General features: G+C 45.2%; 1 protein-coding gene across 1 annotated transcript in view; it reads left to right on the top strand.

The window, feature by feature from the left end:
• Positions 1-22,698, top strand: part of CENPM (centromere protein M) — a 562,514-nt gene that overhangs the window by 176,591 nt on the left and 363,225 nt on the right. The window lies entirely within an intron of this gene.

The following is a 22,698-nucleotide window of genomic DNA, read 5'->3' on the forward strand; positions in this document are numbered from 1 at the left end:
GTGGGGGATGGTGTTGAAAGCCTTGGCCATTCATTGGCTGCACCTCAAGCCAATATATCAGTGTTAACTCCTTCATGCCCATCAGTCAGTTGTATTACCGCTCTCTGAAATACCTCCAGGACTATTGAAATACTAAAGTCTCATGGTTCTCTTATCTTTCTATAAGCTGTACATGCAGACTGCTAGGAAACCTCCTCCTCGAGCTTAAATTGCCAAAATTCCAAAACAGGATCAGGTATAGATAAATATTTTGCATTTTGTGGTGTGAGGTACTGGTAAAATTTACTCTGGTGCTGTGGATGAGGCCTATGCCAGAGGAGTATAAAGACCCACAGACCATGGTCTTTGAGATAACATGGACAATGAGTCTTTCCCACATTACAGCTGTTTTCCAGGTGAGCTCTGTTTTGGAAATAACCAAGGATTGTAAAGTAGTCTGTGGATTAGCCTACACCCTTTGTTGCTTAAATACCTGAATATTTGAGTGTGGAAGACTGGGTAGGAGGCCATCCCACCCTTAGAGACAGTTAAGGATGCCATTATTATTGTCTGGGTACACTGACATTCTGGTCCTGCATTCCCCAAGAAGAGGGACTCCCTTCACACGACCCCATCTGAATGAAGTACATTCCTCCCTTGGTCTCTCCAAGATGACATCTCTGTGGAACCTATGTTAAACTGGGGAGAGCACACACGTTTTCACCTGAGTCTTAAGGTCTGGTGTGGTATGGTAATGCTCTAGTAATCTATTACAATAGTTACAAAATAGAGCATTACACTATCTGACTTAACTTTTGGATGTTTTACCCGTGTACAGAATATTGCCTTATTGAACTCTGGTGATCCTACTTGAGCTGGTGTTGACCACACATCTTCCATTTTTGCACCAAATTCTTCAATAGTATTAAGCTTTGGTCTCAGAAGTATTACTTAGATTAATGGAAAGAACACAAACTTTTCAGACCTTTGAATGTTGTTGGCTTACATCCCTTAGGAGGAGATCCTGTATGCTGTCAGCATAAACAAGACTCCTTCGTCACTGATCAGTCCAAATTGTGGTATGAGCAGAGTAATTGCGTCTCTTTCATTTTTCCATGGTGAGTGTGATTCTTGCCTGATAGATTTTTTTTGTGTGTGTGTGTGTGTGTGTGGGGTGGGGTGGGGGGGGGGGTATTGTCTAAGTTTAATTTTAAATATAAGGGTGTTGAGGAGTAGGCTTACTCGGCACAGGTAATCATTGAAAAGCTTTCATAATGTTGCAGTCTCGTCTGTATATCAGCCAGTAGCACAAAGTGACATATTGCGTTTCAGCTAACTGTGCATACTGAAGCTGCAGCATAGGTTTATTAGTGGTAAGTATTATTGAAATTTGGGGATGGGAATGTTTGGCTATGGTATGACTGGTAACAGGAGATTGGATACATTGTAGCAGACTAGCTGAACAGAAATATTTTATTGATTACCCTGTCTGTGTGTGATGTGAAATTTAAAGGCTTGGTCAAGTGTGGGTCTTAGAAAAATAAGGGATTGTATTGCTCATGATGTCTGCAGTTGGTGGGGGGTAGCTAGTTTTTGTAAGAGGGCAAATAACACCAGATTTACCGATTATTATCTCATTACCATATGTCTAGTTAGAGTTTTGGAAATTAGCTTGCTGTTCAAGTTTGTATGTCAGTGGTGGTTTTACCAGCATTGAGCTGTTAATCATGCGTGCATATGACTGCAGTGAGAGAGAAGGCAAAAATGAGTTGATCTACGAAAAGGGACGAGAGTAAGAGGACTCCTGCACTACACCAGTGTGTCTGTACGACACCTCTCAACCAGTCTTGATGGGGAAAAAACAGTTATTCCGGTTTCTTTCTATTAGTGTGTGTTAGTAACTATATATAATTTTAAGAAGCAGAAGTCTGTCTAATGACTACCGATACTGCAGTCTTGCCCAGCCAACCAACAAGAGCAGTAGTAACCTTTCTGTTATGTCAGTCCTGCTTCCTTAACAGCTTGTGCTCAAAGCAGCTGACTTCTTCACTCAACCCTAGTTATTGTACTGCCTAAAAAGGAATTTCAGGGTAACTTTGGTTTTAGTTGCTTTAAAAACTGTGTTTACCAAGCTTATTAACTAGTAAGGAATGTCTGTCAAACGGTGTTGTCATATAATCAAACAAGCTAGTTGTACATAGACCATCATTCCTGTTACAGAAAATGCTGTTGGTTATTGTGTATATGACAGTCACAGTACTAAAAACATGTTGATAGTTGCACAGCAGTAGCTTATGTGGTCAAAAATATGTTTGTATGAACATTTTCAAACATTTTGGTCAGAAAGTACTGCTTGGTGATTGGTCCATAAAAGATGTAGGAAACATGCTAGTTGATACCAAAAAAAATTGTAAGTTTGAATAAGACCTTTGCTCCTACCCTACTTAGGAGGGATGGGAGTATCTTGCAGGCTTTTGCTCTGGAAGTAATACCTAATTTTATAGTGGTCTTTTGGTGCCCTTCACCACTGTTATTACTTAAAAGCGAAATATAGGACTGTAGACTGTGAGTGGTTACAGCTGTGAGAGATTTGGTTTGTTATGACACCGTTTAGGCTGGAAAGTTGTTGACCAACTAATTTACTGCAGTGAAGAGAAGAATCTGTAGCTCCTTTGGTATATCTGTACTTTAGGGCTCCGCTTTTTAAATGTAGATTCTTGAGCTGTCCTCTGGTTCTTTGTACCCATGTAGCTTATTACTTGGGATTTGTCTCAGTCAGTGACACATCCAGAATTGTACCTGATGAAATAAAAATATATTATTGGCTAATCTGAGGGGACCCCCCCCCCTTGACTTCCCCCCATGTGGATGGATGGTCCCAGTAGCGGCTTTTGAAGATGTATAGCTGTATATAATTTGTTACCAATGTAGGTGTTAACATTTTCGTCATGATGATCTTCGTGTTTCACTGTTGCAGTCATTACATTTGGGTTATCGGCTTGCAGTAGCCCTCAGTCGGCCTGATTAACAAAGTCTTGGATCCTGCGTCAGTTGCTGTCCCTTCTTCCATGATGTCAGGGGTATAAAACATGCAGCCGACGCCATTACATCAGTCTTTCTTGCCATGCGGTGCCCGAAGCAAAAGCAGTTCGCAAGTGCCGGTCGGCCGACTCCTGAAATTTTCATTTTCGAGTTTCAGAACCGAAGTCTTCAACTAAAGCAAAGTACCCCATTGGGAGAACTTTTTCTTGCTCCTTACCGATGTCAGTAAAAGTTAATAATTGCATTACTTGTGGAAAGCAAAGACCTCCTAAAGATTTTCATTCGTACTGTATTCCCTGCCTAGGCCCTGACCACGATGTACCTTGCTGCCGGTTTTGTGCTTTATTTATTCAGCGCACTATCCGTCGTCTGTATATTTTCGCCTCTAAATATTTCGGTTCTCAGTTTAATTATCTAAAATGTCATCGGTTAGCCATCCGACTACCGGGATTCTGAAAAAACACAAACATAAAGACAGAGACAGGCCGCCGAGGTCCAAAACTGCTGACGACGCTTCTCCTAAGCCAGTCACCAGTTCGCCTGTACTCAGTGAGGCGCTTTTGCAGCCCCTGATACCCGCTACTTCTGATTCGCAGTCTTCTACTGAGACCCATTCGGAGTCCGGTATGCCACGACATGCTTCAGCTATGGAACCTGCAGATGTCTGTACCTTGGATGGGTCTGGAGCCACTGTGCAGGCACTGGCATCTGAGGGTGTATTCAGGCCTACAGACTTGCATATTAAACTGATGCCTCCTTCTTCATTTAGGCCTAAATCATGAACCATGCCTAAAAAAACAACGCCCAGGCCGCATGCTCAGGCTTCTATGCTTAAAAAACAAATGAGTGCCTGAAGATCTTATAACTCTAATCATGGGAAGCCAACCTCCCCCTTCAAAGAGACCTAGGACTGAAGTTGTTTATGAATCTTCTGACCAGAATTCTGATTTTTCTGATTCTTCTGATGATCTGGATTTGCCCTTATCTACTTATGAGGATTCTGATGCAGAGGACTCTATTCCATCTGCTTCCCGTCCAGAGGATTTTTCTTTTAGTGAAACCTTACAATACTGTAAGGGAGCATTTCCACTGGGAAAACCAAGATTTTTCTGATTCAAAAAAAGAGGCTTCGGGATTTCTTACTCCTTCCTCAGCATAGGCCTTTAGCTATTCCTCCTGTACTAGACATTGTTGATGATGCTTTTTCGGAATCTAGTTTGGTCCCTGATCTTTGCCTCCTGCTCCCAGAAAACCTGACAGATATTACAGGGTTCCTGATTCACACAAGTTCCCTTTTAAAAATCCTATTGCGGATCCGGAGACTATTTCACAGGGACCCAAGGGCATTAAGGCTTCTACTGCTAAATACCCTACCCCTTCTGATAGAGACTCCAGGGCGCTGGATAGATGGGGTAAGAAGGTTTACACTTCTGCGACCTTGGCCCATTAGGGCTTTAAACTGCCAGTTTCATATGTTAAAGTATCAGCAACATGTTATTAGATTGCTTAAACAGAAAATGATGTTGATTCCTGACTAAGCGGAAAATAAAGAATTACAGGATTTAATGCATTCTGCTGAACAGGTTGGAAAACATACTTTGCAATGTGGATTTGATTCATTAGAGGCCTCTTGCAGGGCTGCTGTTACTGAGTCTGTGCTCAGAAGGCATGCTTGGCTTAAGGAGCAATCTTTGCCTGATCATGTTAAAGCTAAATTGTTGGATACTCCCTTAAATCAGGACTGCCTGTTTGGCAGCAAGGCTGAGGAAGTTCTTAAAAAGATGCAAGATAAAGCTAAATCTATGCAAACTATTAAAGATTTCTTACAAGTTCAGCCTCCTAGATTTCGTAGGCACTGGCCCTCAGAATTGGTCCTTTCCTGCCCCTTCCAGGTCTTCTCAAGCCAAACCCAGACACAGCAGAAATCCCAGGTTTCAGTCTCAGGGGGGACACACAAGACTAAGCACTGGGGGGTTTCCGCACCCAAATCAGGGAGTAGTAAGATTCCCCCCTATGGAAAACTGTCTCAATGACTTGCTTTTAAAACTTACAAGCACTTCCCAACTGAATGCCCCTTTAGGCAGAAAGATTGGTCTGCAGGCCAAAAACTGGGAACTCATTACCCAGGACAAATGGGTGTTAAATATAGTATCCCAAGGATACAGATTTCACTTCCACACCTTACCAACACCAAGCGGGTGGCCAGATCTACCCCCAAATCAGTGGGCAGAGGCCCAAAATCAAATACTTAAGCATGGGGGCTATTTAATTGGTACCAGAAGAGGAAAAGAGACAAGGTTTCTATTCGAGATTTTTTCTGGTACCCAGAAAAGGCAATACATGACGTCCTATCCTGGACCTTTCTACTCTAAATACCCTTCTGGTGATTCCAAAATTCAAGATGCTGACTCTTCAGCTGCTTCCTATGCTAGGCAAAGATGCATGGTTGGCAACACTAGACTTAAAAGAAGCATACCTGCACATCCCTATCAGGGAGTCTTGCAGAAGATACCTACACTTCAAAGCAGGCTACATGCACTGTCAGTTCTCTGCACTGCCCTTTGGCTTCTCTACTGCGCCCAGGGTATTCACAAAGTGCCTAGCTCCAGTCATTGCATTTTGCAGGCAAAGAAATATTCAAATATACCCATACCTGGACGATTGTCTAATTCAGGCAGAAAGCCAGGACATACTTTTGAATCATCTGATCTTTGTTCGAAGGGTACTGACTTGTCTGGGGTACACCATAAACGAAAAGAAATCACAACTGGTACCCTGTCAACAGATTATATTCCTGGGAGCAAGCTTGAATACAGCTTTCCAGATGGCTTTCCTAACGCCAGATAAAAGGATTCATTTGACAACCTACTTCAAACAATTGGCCACAAAAACCCAGATGTTCATCGTGCATACAGCTGCAGTCATTACAGATGGGTTATCCTGCCGTCAGGCGGGTCCTCGGTCAGCCGAATTCCAAAGTCTAGGTCCGGCGTCGGTTGTCGTCGCTTCTTCCCTGATGTCAGTGCGTCAGGGGTATAAAAGAGGCAGCCGACACCATTTTCTCCAGTCTTTCTTGCCATGCGGTGCCCGAAGCAGAAGCAGTTCGCAAGTGCCGGTCGGCCAGCTCCTGAGGTTTACGAAAGTATTTCAGCCGAAGTCTTCTTTAAAGCTAAGTACCCCGTTGGGGAAACTTTTCTTGCCTCAGACCGATGTCAGACAAAGTTAATAATTGCATTTCTTGTGGGAAGCAAATACCATATAAGGATTTTCACTCTTTCTGTATACCTTGCTTAGGGCCAGACCACAACGTCTCGGCCTGCCGTTTTTGTGCTAGGTTCAACAAGCGCACTATTAAGCGCCGGGCGGAGTTCGCCCTTCATTATTTTGGCAAAAAATTTAATTATATCATGTCGATGTCCTTCAAGGATGCATCTGCAGTCATCACATATGGGTTGTCCTGCCTCAGGCAGCCCTTCGGTCGGCCGGATTCCAAAGTCTGGGTCTGGCCTCGGCTGATGTCGCACTTTCCCGATGTCAGAGTGTCTGGGGTATAAAAGCATCAGCCGACGCCATCTTCCCCAGTCTTTCTTGCCGCGTGGTGCCCGAAGCAGAAGCAGTTCGCAAGTGCCGGTCGGTCAGCTCCTGTGATTCAGCTACCGAAGACTTCGAAAAAGCTAAGTACCCCGTTGGGGACTCTTTCTTGCCTCAGCCGATGTCAGATAAAGTTAATAATTGTTTAACCTGTGGGAAACAAATACCTCATAAGGATTTCCACTCTTACTGTCTCCCCTGCCTAGGCCCAGACCACGACGTCTCGGCCTGTTCAGCCTGTGCTTCCTTCAACCGACGAACTCTTAGACGTCGGTCGGAGTTTGCAGAGGAATTTTTTGGGGCTAGTTTTGCTTATAAAATGCCGTCGGAGACTCCGACTTCACATTTAGTCAAAAAACGGAAGGACAAGGACCGACACACGCAGGCCGCGGTTTCGGCTGAAACCTCGGTCAGGCCTACCGCGAGTGTCTTGGTCTCGGCTGAAACAGAGTCCTTGGCTCTTCCTACTACCGACACCACACAACTGACTTCCTCGGCCCTGGAGGCCCTGGCCAAGTCGGTCATTGAATTACCTACTGAAACCGGTGTCCAGGAACCTTCCGACACCATTACTGTAGATAAGTCTACTCCTGCACGTGGTGCAGCCAGACCCCCTGCTTCCATGTCCATTAAGGCTTTCTCTAGAGGTAAGGCTGCTAAACTTTCTAAGGCTTTGCCTCCCAAAGTTTCCTCGAGACCTTCTTCTAGCTCTCAGATTCTTACCCTAGCAGAGGATCTGATTTCATTAATTAGAGGCTCCCAACTTCATCGGACAGGGGCTCTCAACCACCTCCGGACAAAAGGCCCAGTGTTGAGCCCTCTGATCCACAGTCCTCAGATGAGTCCATGGATGGCTCTGCTCTGTCAGACCACCAGGAGGAGGCTTATTCGGCCTACGAGGATTCTGATGCTGAAGAATCTATTCCCTCGGCCTCCCCTCCTGAAGAGTTTTCATTTGGAGAAACATTACACACTATGAGAGAACATTTTCAATGGCAGGGTCAGGAATTCTCTGATTCCAGAAAGAGATTAAGGACCTTTTTACATTTACCTCAGCACAGGCCCTTAACTATACCTCCTGTTTTGAATGTAATTGATGATGTCTGTTCAGATGCTTGTACTGCCCCTGACTCTCTCCCTCCGGCTCCTGCCAAACCTGATAGGTACTACAGGGTCCCGGATTCACATTTTCACCTGTACAAGGCCCACACTGCTGATCCAGAAACTATTTCCCAGGGCCCTAAAGGGGTTGCAGCTGCCACTGCTAAAAATCCTCTTCCCTCTGAAAGGGAGTCCAGAGCATTAGAGAGATGGGGTAAGAAAGTGTATACTTCTGCAACTCTTTCCATGAGGGCATTAAACTGTCAATTCCATATGATACAGTATCAAGAGTATTTACTAGATGAATTGCATAAGAAACTGTCCTCTTCTGAACCCCTTGATCGTAAATCCCTCCAGGATCTGGTGCATAACTCCCAGCAGGTTAGTAACCATTTCTTGCAGTGTGGTTATGATGCATTGGAAGCTTCATGTAGATCTGCTATGACAGGTGCAGTTATATGTAGGCATGCCTGGCTGAAGGAGCAGTCTCTGCCAGACCATGTTAAAGCTAAGCTTTTGGATGCTCCTATGGAAAAGCAAAAATTATTTGGTTCCACGGCTCAAGAGGTTTTAAAGAAATTTGAAGAAAAAGCAAAATCTGTGCAAACAGTTAAAGACTTTCTGCAAGTCCAACCACCGAGATTCAGCAGAAATTGGCCTACTAAGAATTGGTTCTTTCCAGACTCGGACAGATCTCAAAGAGGCAGAAATAGACGTGCCAGAGGTAGAGGGCAAGCTAGAGGCTCCTACAGAGGCCGTCAGTGGCAGCCTCCCAACCAGAGAGGTAGTGCAGGAACTACAACTCCTACACCAGGACAGACTCAATGACTTTATTTTGACTCCGCCGTCCAGGGCTCAATTAGAAGCACCTTTGGGCGGAAAGCTTTCTTTATTCTCAAAAAAATGGCACAGCATTACAGGGGACACATGGACACTGCAAATAATAGACAAAGGATACAGGTTCCATTTCCACTCATTGCCAAAAAGAAAAGGCATGCCAAACCTGCCACCAAATCAGAGGGCAGAGGCTTTGAAGCAAATTACCAACTTAATGCAAATGAAAGCCATAGAAAAGGTACGTCTTTCAGAACAAGGCCAGGGATTTTACTCAAGATTATTCCTTGTTCCAAGAAAAGAAAATCAATGGAGGCCTATTCTCGACTTGTCCACACTGAACACGTACCTCATTGTGCCAAAATTCTAAATGCTGACTCTACAGCAACTCCTTCCCATGCTGGGCAAGGGGTCTTGGCTGGTGACTCTAGACCTCAAGGAGGCATACCTGCATGTCCCTATTCGACAAAGCTGCAGAAGACACCTCAGATTTCTTGCAGGGTCAGAGCATTATCAATTCTCAGCATTGCCCTTTGGCTTATCTACTGCGCCCAGAGTATTCACGAAATGCCTAGCATCAGTAATTGCACACTGCAGACTTCAGGGGATTCAAATCTACCCTTATCTGGACGACTGCCTAATACAAGCGGACAGCAAGCAAACTTTGTTAAAGGACTTGAACTATGCCATCCACCTGTTACAGGCCTTGGGATATACAGTCAACATCCACAAATAAAGACTGGTTCCATCCCAAAGAATAACTTTTTTGGGTGCGGATCTAGACACAACCACCCAGATGGCTTTTCTTACAGAAGAAAAACAAGAACAGCTACCAGTTTACTTTCAGAATCTCACAAGACAAACTCAGATGACTGCAAGGAAAATCCTGCAGGCCCTGGGTTACATGGCATCTTGCATTCTTCTGATTCCACAAGCAAGGCTGCATATGAGGAAATTACAATGGTACCTAAGAAGTTTATGGACTCAGCACAGTCACAGCTTAGAAGCTCTGATCCCACTCATTCCTTGCCTTCAAAAGGAATTCCTGTGGTGGGCTCAAGCCTGCCGGTCGAACAGCGGGCTGCCCTTCAGCAAGCCAAGAGCCAACCAAACCATCACCACGGACGCTTCAGACCAAGGTTGGGGAGCGCACATGGAGGACAGATGTATACAAGGGCTATGGTCACAAAGAGAATTGCACATGCACATAAACCAAAAGGAATTGCTGGCAGTGATACACGCAATCGAGGCCTTTAAACCTTTCCTTCAGCAAGGTCACCTGCTCATAAGGACAGACAACACCACAGTTATGTGGTACATAAACAAGCAAGGAGGCACCCATTCCTACCCTCTTTGCAGACTGACAATGAACCTATGGGAACTGGCATTGAAACTCAACATACAACTACAGTCCCAATTTGTGCCAGGGAAAGACAATACACTGGCAGACAGCTTAAGCAGAACTACCATGGATGCACACGAATGGATGCTACACCCAGACATCTTCTTACAAATCACACTATCATGGGGAAGGCCGGAAATAGATCTGTTCGCTTCCCCCCTAAATCATCAACTGAAGAAATTCTGCTCAAGGACATACCACCCACAAGCATGGAAGGTGGACGCTCTCTCTTTCAGCTGGAAAGATCTAACAGTGTATGCTTTCCCACCTCTTCCACTAATGACCAAAGTCCTACTGAAGATCAGGACAGAGCAGCCCAGAGTAATCCTGATAGCCCCAAACTGGCCAAGACAGCACTGGTACCCACTGTTAAAGAGCTGGTCACAGACGAAACCATGGCCTCTCCCCCTATGGCCACTCCTGCTGACGCAGCACAATTTCAGGACTCTACACTCCAACCTGAAAACCTTGCAGCTAACTGCCTGGAGAATACCATGACTCCTCCTCAGGATAACCTATCCCAGAGAGTGAAGGATATTATTATGGAAGCTCGCCGACCTTCCACAAGGAAGGCATATACAGCTAAATGGAAAAGATTTCACACCTGCAACACAGCAAAGGGCCTAGATGTGACTGTGATGAATATGGCATATATACTGGAATATTTGGCAGAATTGTCCCACAGTGGCCTGTCTTACTCTTCCATCAAGATACATGCCTCAGCAATCTCAGCAGAATACAATCTAAATCCACCTGTCTTCTCTCACCCTCTACTAAGACAGTTTCTAAGGGGAATCAAAAACATTAATCCTCCAAGGAAGCCACCTCTACCTACTTGGGACCTGAATTTCGTGTTGGAAAAACTAACACTTCCTCCCTTTGAACCAGCAGCATCGGCAGGTGTACAGTTTTTGTCTTGGAAAACTGCCTTCCTTCTGGCCATAACCTCAGCAAGAAGAGTATCTGAGCTACAAGCTTTAATGGCGGTGCAGCCATTCCTTATCTTTCATCAGGACAGAGTTTCTTTGAGGACCAATCCTACATTCATGCCAAAGGTGGTATCCAGGGTATCTTTGAACCAAGCTATTCATTTGCCTACATTCTTCCCACAGCCTCAAAATAAAGGGGAGAGATTTCTGCACACCCTGGACATACACAGACAACTACGCTACTACTTGGACAGAACTAAAAGTTACAGAAAGACTGACCAGTTGTTTGTAGCATATGCTGCTGGGGTACAAGGAAAAGCAATTTCCAAACAGACAATTTGAAATGGATAGGAAATTGCATTCGTTTTGTTACTCCTTTCATGGAAAGACTGTGCCAGCTAACATTAGACCTCATTCCACGAGCCACAGCCACCACCACAGCCTTCCTTAGAGGGGTGGCTACAAAAGACATTTTAGAAGCTGCTACATGGAGCTCCGTGCATACATTTGCCAAGCATTACAATTTGCCTTTATACTCCAGATCCAGAGCAGGTTTTGCTACGGCAGTCCTGCAGGGTATCTTAACTACACCATCCTTCTCTTAGTACCTCCACCCCCAGTTTGGCTATGGTATTCTACCCATATGTGATGACTGCAGATGCATCCTTGAAGGACATAGTACAGTTTTGTACCTACCATAAATGTAGATGTCCGATAGGTATGCATCTGCAGTCAGGTTTACCCTCCCTCCTACCCCTCTGTGGTATTCCTAGGGTGCTTACCCCTCTTTTAGCTAGCTGGGGGAATCTATTATGGTGTATTTGTTTATATATACTTGTATGTATATATATATATATATATATATATATATATATATATATATATATATATATATATATATATATATTGTTGCAAATGTTTGGAATTTTATTGCATTTATCCAAATTTAGCCTTCCTAGAGGGCACCTGGCATCTGGGGCAAGAAAAACTGAGGAAGATGGCGTCGGTTGATGCTTTTATACCCCAGATGCTCTGACGTCGGGGAAAGTGCGACATCAGCCGAGGCCAGACCCAGACTTTGGAATCCGGCCGACCGAAGGGCTGCCTGAGGCAGGACAACCCATATGTGATGACTGCAGATGCATACCTATCGGACATCTACATTTATGGTAGGTACAAAACTGTACTTTTACACCAACGCCAGTTTTAAGCAAAAGACGCAAAGACAAGGACCGACATCCGAGGTCTGCACCGAGTACTGAGACCACGCTTAGGCCGACTACCGGTTCTCCGGTTCTCAGCGAGGTGCCTACGCAGCCCCTGACTACCGATGAAACTATTTTACCGGTGACTTCAGTACCCGAGGTCGCAGGCTCCTCGGTCGCCATTCCCACTGCAGATATCGACGCCACTCTTGGCGGGGAAACTGAAAATTTAGTGAGGCCTGCCATTTCTGAAGGCGTCTTCAGGCCTACCACCTTCTCTATTAAATCCTTCACTACATCTAAAGCTGCCATGAAAACTAAAAAACAGGGTCCTCAGACCTCCTCTCAAGGCCCCATGCCTAAAAAACACATGCTTAAAATGGCTGAGGATTTGATAACTCTCATCAGGGGTTCTCAACCCCCTCTGACAAAAGACCCAGACTGGAAGAAGACTACCCTTCCTCAGACCAGGCTTCTATTACTTCAGACCATTCTGAGGACCAGGATTATGCCTATTCCCTTTTTGAAGACTCTGATGCTGAGGAGTCTATTCCCTCGGTCCCCCCCCCCCCCGAGGACTACTCTTTTGGGGAAACCCTGCATACATTGAGGGAGCACTTCCACTGGGAAGGCCAAGATTACTCAGATTCCAAGAAAAGACTCAGTGAATTTCTACTGCTCCCCCAGCGTAGGCCCCTGGCTATCCCTCATGTTTTAGATATTTTGGATGATGTGTACGCAGAAGCCAGTCTTAATCCAGATTCTTTACCTTCAGCCCCTGTTAAACCAGACGGGTATTACCGGGTTCCTGATTCTCACCAGTTCCTTTATAAAAGCCATACTGCTGACCCAGAAACAATTTCACAGGGTCCCAAGGGAATAAAGGCCTCTACTGCTAAAAACCCTTTACCTTCAGAGAGAGATTCCAGAGCATTAGAAAGGTGGGGGGATAAAGGTGTATACATCTGCCACTTTAACCATGAGGGCATTAAACTGTCAATTTCATATGTTAAAGTACCAACAATTTTTGTTATCTCAGCTGAAAAGCAAAATGACACAAACAGAACAACCAGATTTTAAAGAGTTGCAGGATTTGTTGCATGGAGCAGAGCAAGTGGGTAAACATACCTTGCAGTGTGGTTTTGATGCTTTAGAGGCCTCATGTAGAGCTGCTGTCACGGGGTCTGTCATACGTAGGCATGCTTGGCTCAAAGAGCAAACCTTACCAGATCATGTCAAAACAAAGTTATTAGATGCACCACTTCAAAAAGATGTATTGTTTGGCGTTAAAGCTGAGGAGGTACTAAAGAAAATGGAGGAAAAAGCGAAATCTATGCAAACAGTGAAAGATTTCTTGCAGGTGCAACGTCCATGCTTCAGCAGAAACGGGCCTTCAAAAAATTGGTCCTTTCCAGCCACGGACAGACCTCAAAGGGGCAGATACAGATGCCCAAGGGGTAGAGGACAACCTCAAGGATCTTACAGAGCTAGACAGTGGCAAGCACCAACCCCAAGAGGTGGAGAAGATAGATCACAGTCATTTAGAAAACAGACACAATGACTTCCCCCTATGCCTGCCAAACAAAGCTATAATGGCAGCACCTTTGGGCAGAAAACTGGCATTATTTTAAAAAAACTGGCACATTGTTACAAAAGACAAATGGATTCTGGACATTATAGACAGAGGCTACAGGTTCCACTTCCACACCCTTCCAAAAATGAGAGGCTTGCCAAACCTGCCACAAAATCAATGGGCAGAGGCACAAAGACAAATTTCCGCTCTCATAGATATGAAAGCAATTCAAGCGGTACCTGCAAAAGAACAAGGTCAAGGTTTTTATTCCAGACTATTTCTGGTACCAAGGAAGGACAAAGATTGGAGACCCATCTTAGACCTATCCATCCTAAACACATATCTACAGGTGCCAAAATTCAAGATGCTCACATTACAGCAGCGTCTTCCCATGCTGGGCAAGGAGTCTTGGCTGGTAACGTTGGACCTCAAGGAGGCATACCTGCATGTCCCTATCAGACAAGATTGCAGAAGATACCTCAGATTTCTTGCAGGTTCAACCCATTACCAATTCTCTGCATTGCTTTTTGGCTTATCTACTGCTCCCAGAGTGTTTACGAAATGCCTGGCATCAGTAATTGCCTTCTGCAGATAACAAGAAATACAAATTTACACATATCTGGACGACTGCCTGATCCAAGCGGACAGCAAGGGCATTCTATTGCAGCATCTGGCATTTGTAATAAAACTGTTAAACTACCTGGGATACACAGTGAACAAAAAGAAATCAAAACTAATACCTTCTCAACAGATAATTTTCCTGGGTGCCAGCTTAAATACAACCACCCAGATGGCCTACCTCACGCCAGACAAACAAGAGCAACTGTCTCAATACTTCAACAAAATGGCAACTTTCACCAGACTAACTGCAAGGAAAGTCCTGCAGGCTCTGGGATACATGGCATCTTGCATCCTACTAATACCATGTGCAAAGCTGCATATTAGGAAACTACAATGGTACCTAAAAAACTTATGGTCTCAACACAGCCACAGCTTGGAAACAATTATACCACTCATTCCATGCCTTCAAAAGGAATTTTTGTGGTGGGCTCAAGCATGCCAAAGAAACACAGGTTTCCCTTTCTGTTTACCTCAAACAACTCAAATCATCACAACGGACGCCTCAGACTACGCCTGGGGAGCACACATGGCAGATCAGTGCATTCAGGGAAATTGGTCCCAAAAAGAGAAGCACCTACACATCAACCAAAAGGAGATGCAAGCCGTGCAAAATGCTCTTATGACCTTCAAAGACCTACTACATCCAGGCCAGCTATTGATAAGGACAGACAACACCACAGTCATGTGGTACATAAACAGGGGGGAACTCATTCATACCCTCTGTGCAGGCAAGCCATGACCCTGTGGAACACAGCACTGGAATTACAAATTCAACTACAAGCACAATTCTTGCCAGGGAAGGAAAACACACTGGCAGACAACCTAAGCAGAAATATGACAGACCCACACGAATGGAAGTTGCATCCTCAAGTCTTCTCAAAGATAACTCAGGCATGGGGACAGCCAGACATAGATCTATTTGCTACCCACAGAAATTACCAGTTGGAAAAATTCTGTTCAAGGACCTATCATCCACAGGCCTGGAAAGTGGACGCGCTCTCTTTCAATTGGACAACATTGACAGTCTATGCCTTCCCGCCTCTTCCTCTACTGACCAAAGTTCTATTAAAAGCCAGAGCAGAGAGGCCACAAATGATTCTCATTGCTCCAGACTGGCCACGACAACACTGGTATCCTCTCCTAAAGAGCCTGACACACTCACCACCATGGATCCTACCTCTATTTCCTCTTCTGTTGTCCCAGCACAACTACAATACTCTTCACAGCCAGCTCAAAACCCTAAATCTAGCTGCATGGAGAATACCTTAATTTCCCAACAGACTCTCCTCTCCAAGGAGGTGCAGGATGTCATCTTGGAGGCCAGAAGACCCTCTACTAGAAAAGCCTACTCCGCCAAATGGAAACGATTTTGTTCCTGGAATCAAGAAAAGGGCCAGAATCCTTGGGTAATAAATATACCTCAAATTTTACAGTACCTAGCTGAGATGTTAAACAGTGGCCTTTCCTTCTCCTCCATCAAGATCCACGCTTCAGCCATTTCTGCACAGTACAATACAGATCCTCCTTTATTCTCACATCCTCTATTAATGCAGTTCCTCAGAGGGGCAAAAAATATAAAACCCCCACGGAAACCACCAGTCCCAGCTTGGGACCTCAACTTCGTATTGGAAAAGCTGACCCTGCCTCCCTTTGAACCGGCTTCTTCAACAGAGCTACAATACTTGTCGTGGAAAATAGCCTTCCTTCTGGCTATTACCTCAGCATGCAGGGTTTTGGAGCTACAGGCCCTTATGGCTATGCAACCATTCATCATTTTCCATCAGGACAGAGTTTCCTTACGAACCAACCCTACCTTCATGCCAAAGGTAGTATCCAGTGTAGCTTTGAATCAGACTATTCATTTAACTACCTTCTATCCAAATCCACAGAACAAAGGGGAGAGACTACTACATTCCTTGGACATTCACAGACAGCTTCGTTATTACTTGGAGAGAACAAAGTAATTCAGGAAATCTGAGCAACTCTTTGTGTCCTATGCTACAGGTGCTCAAGGAAAGGCGATTTCCAAACAGACAATTTCAAAATGGATAGCCCACTGCATACGCTTTTGTTATTCATTTCATGGAAAATCTGTGCCTGTATACATCAGATCCCACTCCACCAGGGCTACAGCTACCTCTGCAGCTTTCCTCAGGGGGGTCCCTACCAAGGACATTTTGGAAGCAGCTACTTGGAGTTCAGTGCACACTTTCTCCAAGCACTACCACCTTCCACTATACTCAAAATCTAGAGCGGGCTTTGCCACAGCAGTCCTGCAGGGCATCCTAGCCCCTCCTAGTTCCACTTAGTGCCTACCACCCTTACTTAGCTTTGGGATTCTACCCATCTGTAATGACTGCAGCTGTATGCACGATGAACATAGTACAGTTTTGTACCTACCATAAATGTAGATGTTCGAGTGCTCATACAGCTGCATTCCAGGTTACCCTCCCTCCATCCCCTCTTAGGACAGGCCTTATGACAAACACCTTTATCATATAACCTATTTGGGGTATTCTTTTATGGTGTATTTGCTTGCAACTACTGTTTTTTGATTTATCTACATTGCATGTTTGCATAATATTATGATGTCCTTCAAGGATGCATCTGCAGTCCTTACAAATGGGTTGTCCTGTCGTCAGGCAGCCCTTCGGTCGGCCGGATTCCAAAGTCTGGGTCTGGCCTCGGCTGGTGTCGCACTTCACCCGACATCATAGCTGCAGTTCTTCGGGTATAAAGGCATCAGCCGACGCCATTTTCCTCAGTCTTTCTTGCCGCGTGGCTCCCGAAGCAGAAGCTGTTCGCAAGTGCCGGTCGGTCAGAACCAGAGATTACTACTACAAGTACCGAAGACTTCTAAAAAGCTAAGTACCTCGTTGGGGACTCTTTCTTGCCTCAGCCGATGTCAGAAAAAGTGAATAACTGTTTAACTTGTGGGAAACAAATACCTCATAAAGATTTCCACTCTTACTGCTTACCTTGCTTAGGCCCAGACCACGAAGTAGCAGCTTGTCTAGCCTGTGCTTCTTTCAACCGACGGACGCTTAGACGTCGGTCGGAATTTGCTGAAGAGTTTTTGGCTCGCTTTTGCTTACATTATGCCGTCGGATACTCCGACTACGCAAATTTCTAAAAGCGCAAGGAAAAGGACCGACACTCGCGGTCCGCGGTTTCGGCGAAACTGCGGTTAAGCCAACATGAGTGTCTCGGTTTCGGCTGAAACCGAGTCCACGGTTCTTCCTTCGGCCAAAAGCTTGCCACTTACCGAGGCCTCATCCAGCTTGGCTGAATCTGCTACTGAAATCCCACCTGCTCTTGCAGGTTCACAGGTTTTATCTGATACTATCCCTTTGGATATTTCTACCCCTGCACGTGGAGCTGCTAGGCCTCCTGCATCCATGTCGATTAAGGCCTTTGCCAGGGCTAAAGCAGCAAAAACTACCAAATCTGTGCCTGCTAAGACCCCCTCTCACAGGCCTAGCTCTAGTTCACAAATGCTTAGTCTAGCAGAGGATCTCATTTCCTTGATCCGGGGATCCCAACCACATCCAGACAGGGCCTCTCACCCACCTCCAGAGAAGAGGACTAGAGTAGAGCCCCCTGAGCCAGTTTCTTCAGATGGCTCCTCTGATGAATCAGATAATTCAAACCCTCCAGAGGGCCCTTTTTCTCCTTATGAGGACTCTGATGCAGAAGAGTCCATTCCTTCTGCCTCTCCGCCTGAGGAATTTTCTTTTGGGGAAACCTTGCATGCTATGAGGGAACAATTTCAATGGCAGGGCCAGGATTTTTCAGACTCTAGGAAAAGGCTTAGAACCTGCATTTGCCACAGCATAGGCCTTTAGCCATTCCTCCAGTACTTACTGTTGTGGATGATGCTTTTAATGATGCTTGTACTGCTCCTGATTCTCTTCCTCCGGCCCCTGCTAAGCCCGATAGGTACTACAGGGTTCCGGACACACATTATCATTTGTATAAGGCCCCTTTTGCAGATCCCGAAACTATCTCCCAGGGACCCAAGGCTGAAGCAGCTACCTCTACCAAAAAACCCCTCCCCTCTGAAAGGGAATCTAGGGCCCTAGAGAGATGGGGTAAAAAAGTTTACACTTCTGCTACTCTTTCAGCTAGGGCCTTGAACTGTCAATTCCACATGATTCAGTATCAGGAATTTATGTTAGACCAGTTAACTAAAAAACTGTCCTCGGATGAACCATTAGACAAAAAATCTGTACAGGAAATGGTACGTAACATTCAGCAGGTCAGTAATCATTCCTTAAAATGCGGCTATGATGCACTGGAGGCTTCCTTTAGATCAGCCATGACTGGCACAGTGATCAGAAGACATGCATGGTTAAAAGAGCAGTCCTTACCAGACCATGTTAAATCAAAGCTCCTAGATGCTCCCATGGATAAGCTCAATTTGTTTGGCTCCCCTGCACAGCAGGTGCTGAAGAAGGTGGAAGAGAAAGCAAAATCAGTCCAGACAGTCAAGGATTTCTTGCAGGTCCAGCCTCCAAGGTTTAGCAGGAACTGGCCTTCCAAGAATTGGTCCTTTCCAGACACCTCCAGAGCTCCGAGAGGCAGGAATAGGCGCTCAAGAGGCAGGGGTTAATCCAGAGGTGCCTACAGGGGACGTCAGTGGCAGGCTAACAACCAACGAGGTATAGCCGCAGATCCAGCCACCACCACTTCCACAGGACAATCACAGTGACTTGGCTCTGGCACCGCCTACCAGGGAACAACTAGAGGCACCCTTAGGCGGGAAGCTAGCCTTATTTTCAGTAAACTGGCATTACATCACCGGAGACAAATGGATTTTACAGACAATAGACCAAGGTTACAGGTTTCACTTCCATACTCTACCAAGGAAGAGAGGAATGCCAAACCTACCTCCAAATCAGAAGACAGAAGCTCTACAACAAATAACTCTCTTATTAAGGATGAGAGCTGTAGAAAGGGTACCATCTATGGAACAAGGGCAAGGATTTTACTCCAGACTCTTCCTGGTACCAAGAAAAGAAAACCAATGGAGACCTATTCTCGACCTGTCCGCTTTAAACACATACCTCATTGTTCCAAAATTCAAAATGCTGACCCTACAGCAGCTTCTTCCCATGCTGGGCAAGGAGTCTTGGCTGGTAACTCTAGATCTCAAGGAGGCATACCTGCACGTCCCCATACGACCAAATTGCAGAAGATACCTCAGATTTCTTGCAGGATCAGTGCATTATCAATTCTCAGCATTGCCCTTTGGCTTATCTACTGTGCCCAGAGTATTCACGAAATGCCTGGCATCAGTAATTGCTCATTGCAGACTTCAGGGAATTCAAATTTACCCTTACCTGGACGACTGCCTGTTACAAGCGGACAACAAAAACAAATTAACAAAAGATTTGCAAAGGGTCATTCATCTACTACAAGCCCTGGGATACACAGTCAATATAAAAAAGTCAAGGCCGATACCATCCCAAAGGATAACCTTCTTGGGTGCAGATCTGGACACATCAAAACAAATGGCATTCCTGACAGTAGAAAAACAGGAGCAACTCCCTTTCTACTTCATGGCACTAACAAAGCAGAACCAGCTAACAGCAAGAAAAGTCCTGCAAGCTCTCGGTTACATGGCATCCTGTATAATATTGATTCCACATGCCAGACTACATATGAGAAAGTTACAGTGGTACCTAAGGAATTTATGGTCTCAGCCCAAGCACAGCCTAGAAACCCAAATTCCAATAATTCCATGCCTGAAGCAAGAATTCCAATGGTGGGCTCAGGCCTGTCAATCAAACAAGGGACTGCCCTTCCACAGCACTCAACCAAGCCAGACCATCACAACAGGCGCCTCAGACCTTGGTTCGGGGGCACACATGCTGGACAAGTGCATACAAGGCTTATGGACTCAAGACCAGCTGCACCTACACATAAATCAAAAGGAAATGCTGGCAGTAAAACTGGCAATTCAGGCATTCAGACCATTTCTTCGACAGGGTCAACTGCTGATAAGGACGGACAACACCACAGTTATGTGGTACATCAACAAACAGGGAGGCACACATTCATACCCTCTATGCCGGATGGCAATGGACCTCTGGAATGTGGCACTGAGCTTCAACATTCAGTTACAAGCAATTTTTGTGCCAGGAAAAGAAAATATACTAGCAGACATCCTAAGCAGAACTACCACGGATGCCCACGAATGGATGCTGCATCCGGACATCTTCAAAACCATTACAGGGAAATGGGGACTACCAGAAATAGTCTTATTTGCATCCCCACACAATCACCAACTGACAAATTCTGCACGAGGGCGTACCACCCACTTGCTTGGAAAGTGGACTCCCTATCTTTCAGTTGGAAAAACCTGACAGCATATGCATTCCCACCTCTTCCTTTGATGCACAAGGTGCTATTGAAGATCAAAGAAGACCGTCCAAGGATCATCCTGATAGCGCCAGACTGGCCAAGGCAACATTGGTACCCATTACTGAGGAGTATGTCTCGGGAACAAATATGGCCTCTGCCCTAGTTCCCTTGCTGTTAACACAGAACAACTTCAAAACCCTGCATCCAAACCTGAAAACACTGCAGCTGGCTGCCTGGAACATTGCATAAGACCAAATAACCCAGATTTATCTCAAAGGGTTAAAGACATTATCTTGGAGGCTCGCAGACCCTCAACAAGAAAAAATTATTCAGCAAAATGGAAAAGATATCTCATTTGGAGTACTGCAAAAGGAGAGAATGTGTCACTGGTAAACATAGCTAACATCCTGGAATACTTGGCAGAGCTCTTCCACAACGGCCTGTCCTATTCTTCCATTAAGATTCATGCATCAGCTATTTCAGCAGAATACAACTTGGATCCTCCAGTCTTCTCACATCCTCTGCTCAGGCAGTTTCTGAGAGGAATTAAAAATGTAAAACCACCTAGGAAGCCACCATTGCCAGCATGGGACTTGAACTTTGTGCTAGAAAAGTTGACACTCCCTCTTTTCGAGCCAGCAGCAACAGCAGATTTACAGTACTTATCATGGAAGACTGCTTTCCTGCTTGCAATCACTTCAGCAAGAAGGGTATCTGAGCTACAGGCATTAATGGCAGTACAGCCCTTCCTGATCTTCCATCAAGATAGAGTGTCCATGAGAACTAATCCTACTTTTATGCCAAAGGTGGTCTCCAGGGTATCTTTAAATCAAGCTATCCACCTACCTACATTCTTCCCCAACCCACAGAACAGGGGAGAAAGGCTGTTGCATACCTTGGATGTACATAGACAATTACGTTACTACCTGGACAGGACCAAGAGCAATTGAAAAACTGACCAGCTACTGGTAGCATATGCAACAGGAATGGAAGGAAAAGCAATTTCAAAACAGACAATCTCTAAGTGGATAGGAAATTGCATTAGATTTTGTTACTCCTACCATGGGAAGAAAACTCCAGAAAACATCAGGCCTCACTCTACAAGGGCTACAGCCACTACCACAGCTTTTTTACGAGGAGTGGCTACCAAAGACATTTTAGAGGCTGCTACTTGGAGCTCCGTGCATACATTTGCCAAGCATTATAACTTACCTTTATACTCCAGATCCCGAGCAGGTTTTGCCACTGCTGTTTTGCAAGGGATCTTAACTACACCATAATCTTATTTCTCCTCCTCCCCCAGTTTGGCTATGGTATACTACCCATTTGTAAGGACTGCAGATGCATCCTTGAAGGACATAGTACAGTTTTGTACCTACCATAAATGTAGATGTCCGATAGGCATGCATCTGCAGTCAGGATTACCCACCCTCCTTCACCTCTGTGGTACTCCTAGGGTATTTGCCCATCTTGTAGCTAGCTGGGGGAATCTATTATGGTGTATTTGTTTGTATATATGTACACACATGCTTATTTTTTGTTTGCTCTCTACTATTTGGAACCATTTGCATTTAACCAAATTTAGCCTTCCTAGAGGGCACCTGGCATCTGGGGCAAGAAACACTGAGGAAAATGGCGTCGGCTGATGCCTTTATACCCGAAGAACTGCAGCTATGACGTCGGGTGAAGTGTGACACCAGCCGAGGCCAGACCCAGACTTTGGAATCCGGCCGACCGAAGGGCAGATGCATGCCTATCGGACATCTACATTTATGGTAGGTACAAAACTGTACTTTTTGCCTTCCTTCTGGGGGCACCTGACATCTGGGGAAGAAAAACTGAAGAAAATGGCGTTGGCTGCCTCTTTTATACCCCTGACGCACTGACGTCGGGGAAGAAGCGACGACAACCAACGTCGGACCTAGACTTTGGAATTCGGCCGACCGAGGACCTGCCTGACGGCAGGATAACCCATCTGTAATGACTGCAGCTGTATGAGCACTCGAACATCTACATTTATGGTAGGTACAAAACTGTACTTTATCTGCAAGGCAA

Source organism: Protopterus annectens, chromosome 1.part1, assembly GCF_019279795.1.
Source record: "Protopterus annectens isolate FY-2018-M chromosome 1.part1, PAN1.0, whole genome shotgun sequence".
NCBI lineage: Eukaryota > Metazoa > Chordata > Ceratodontiformes > Protopteridae > Protopterus > Protopterus annectens.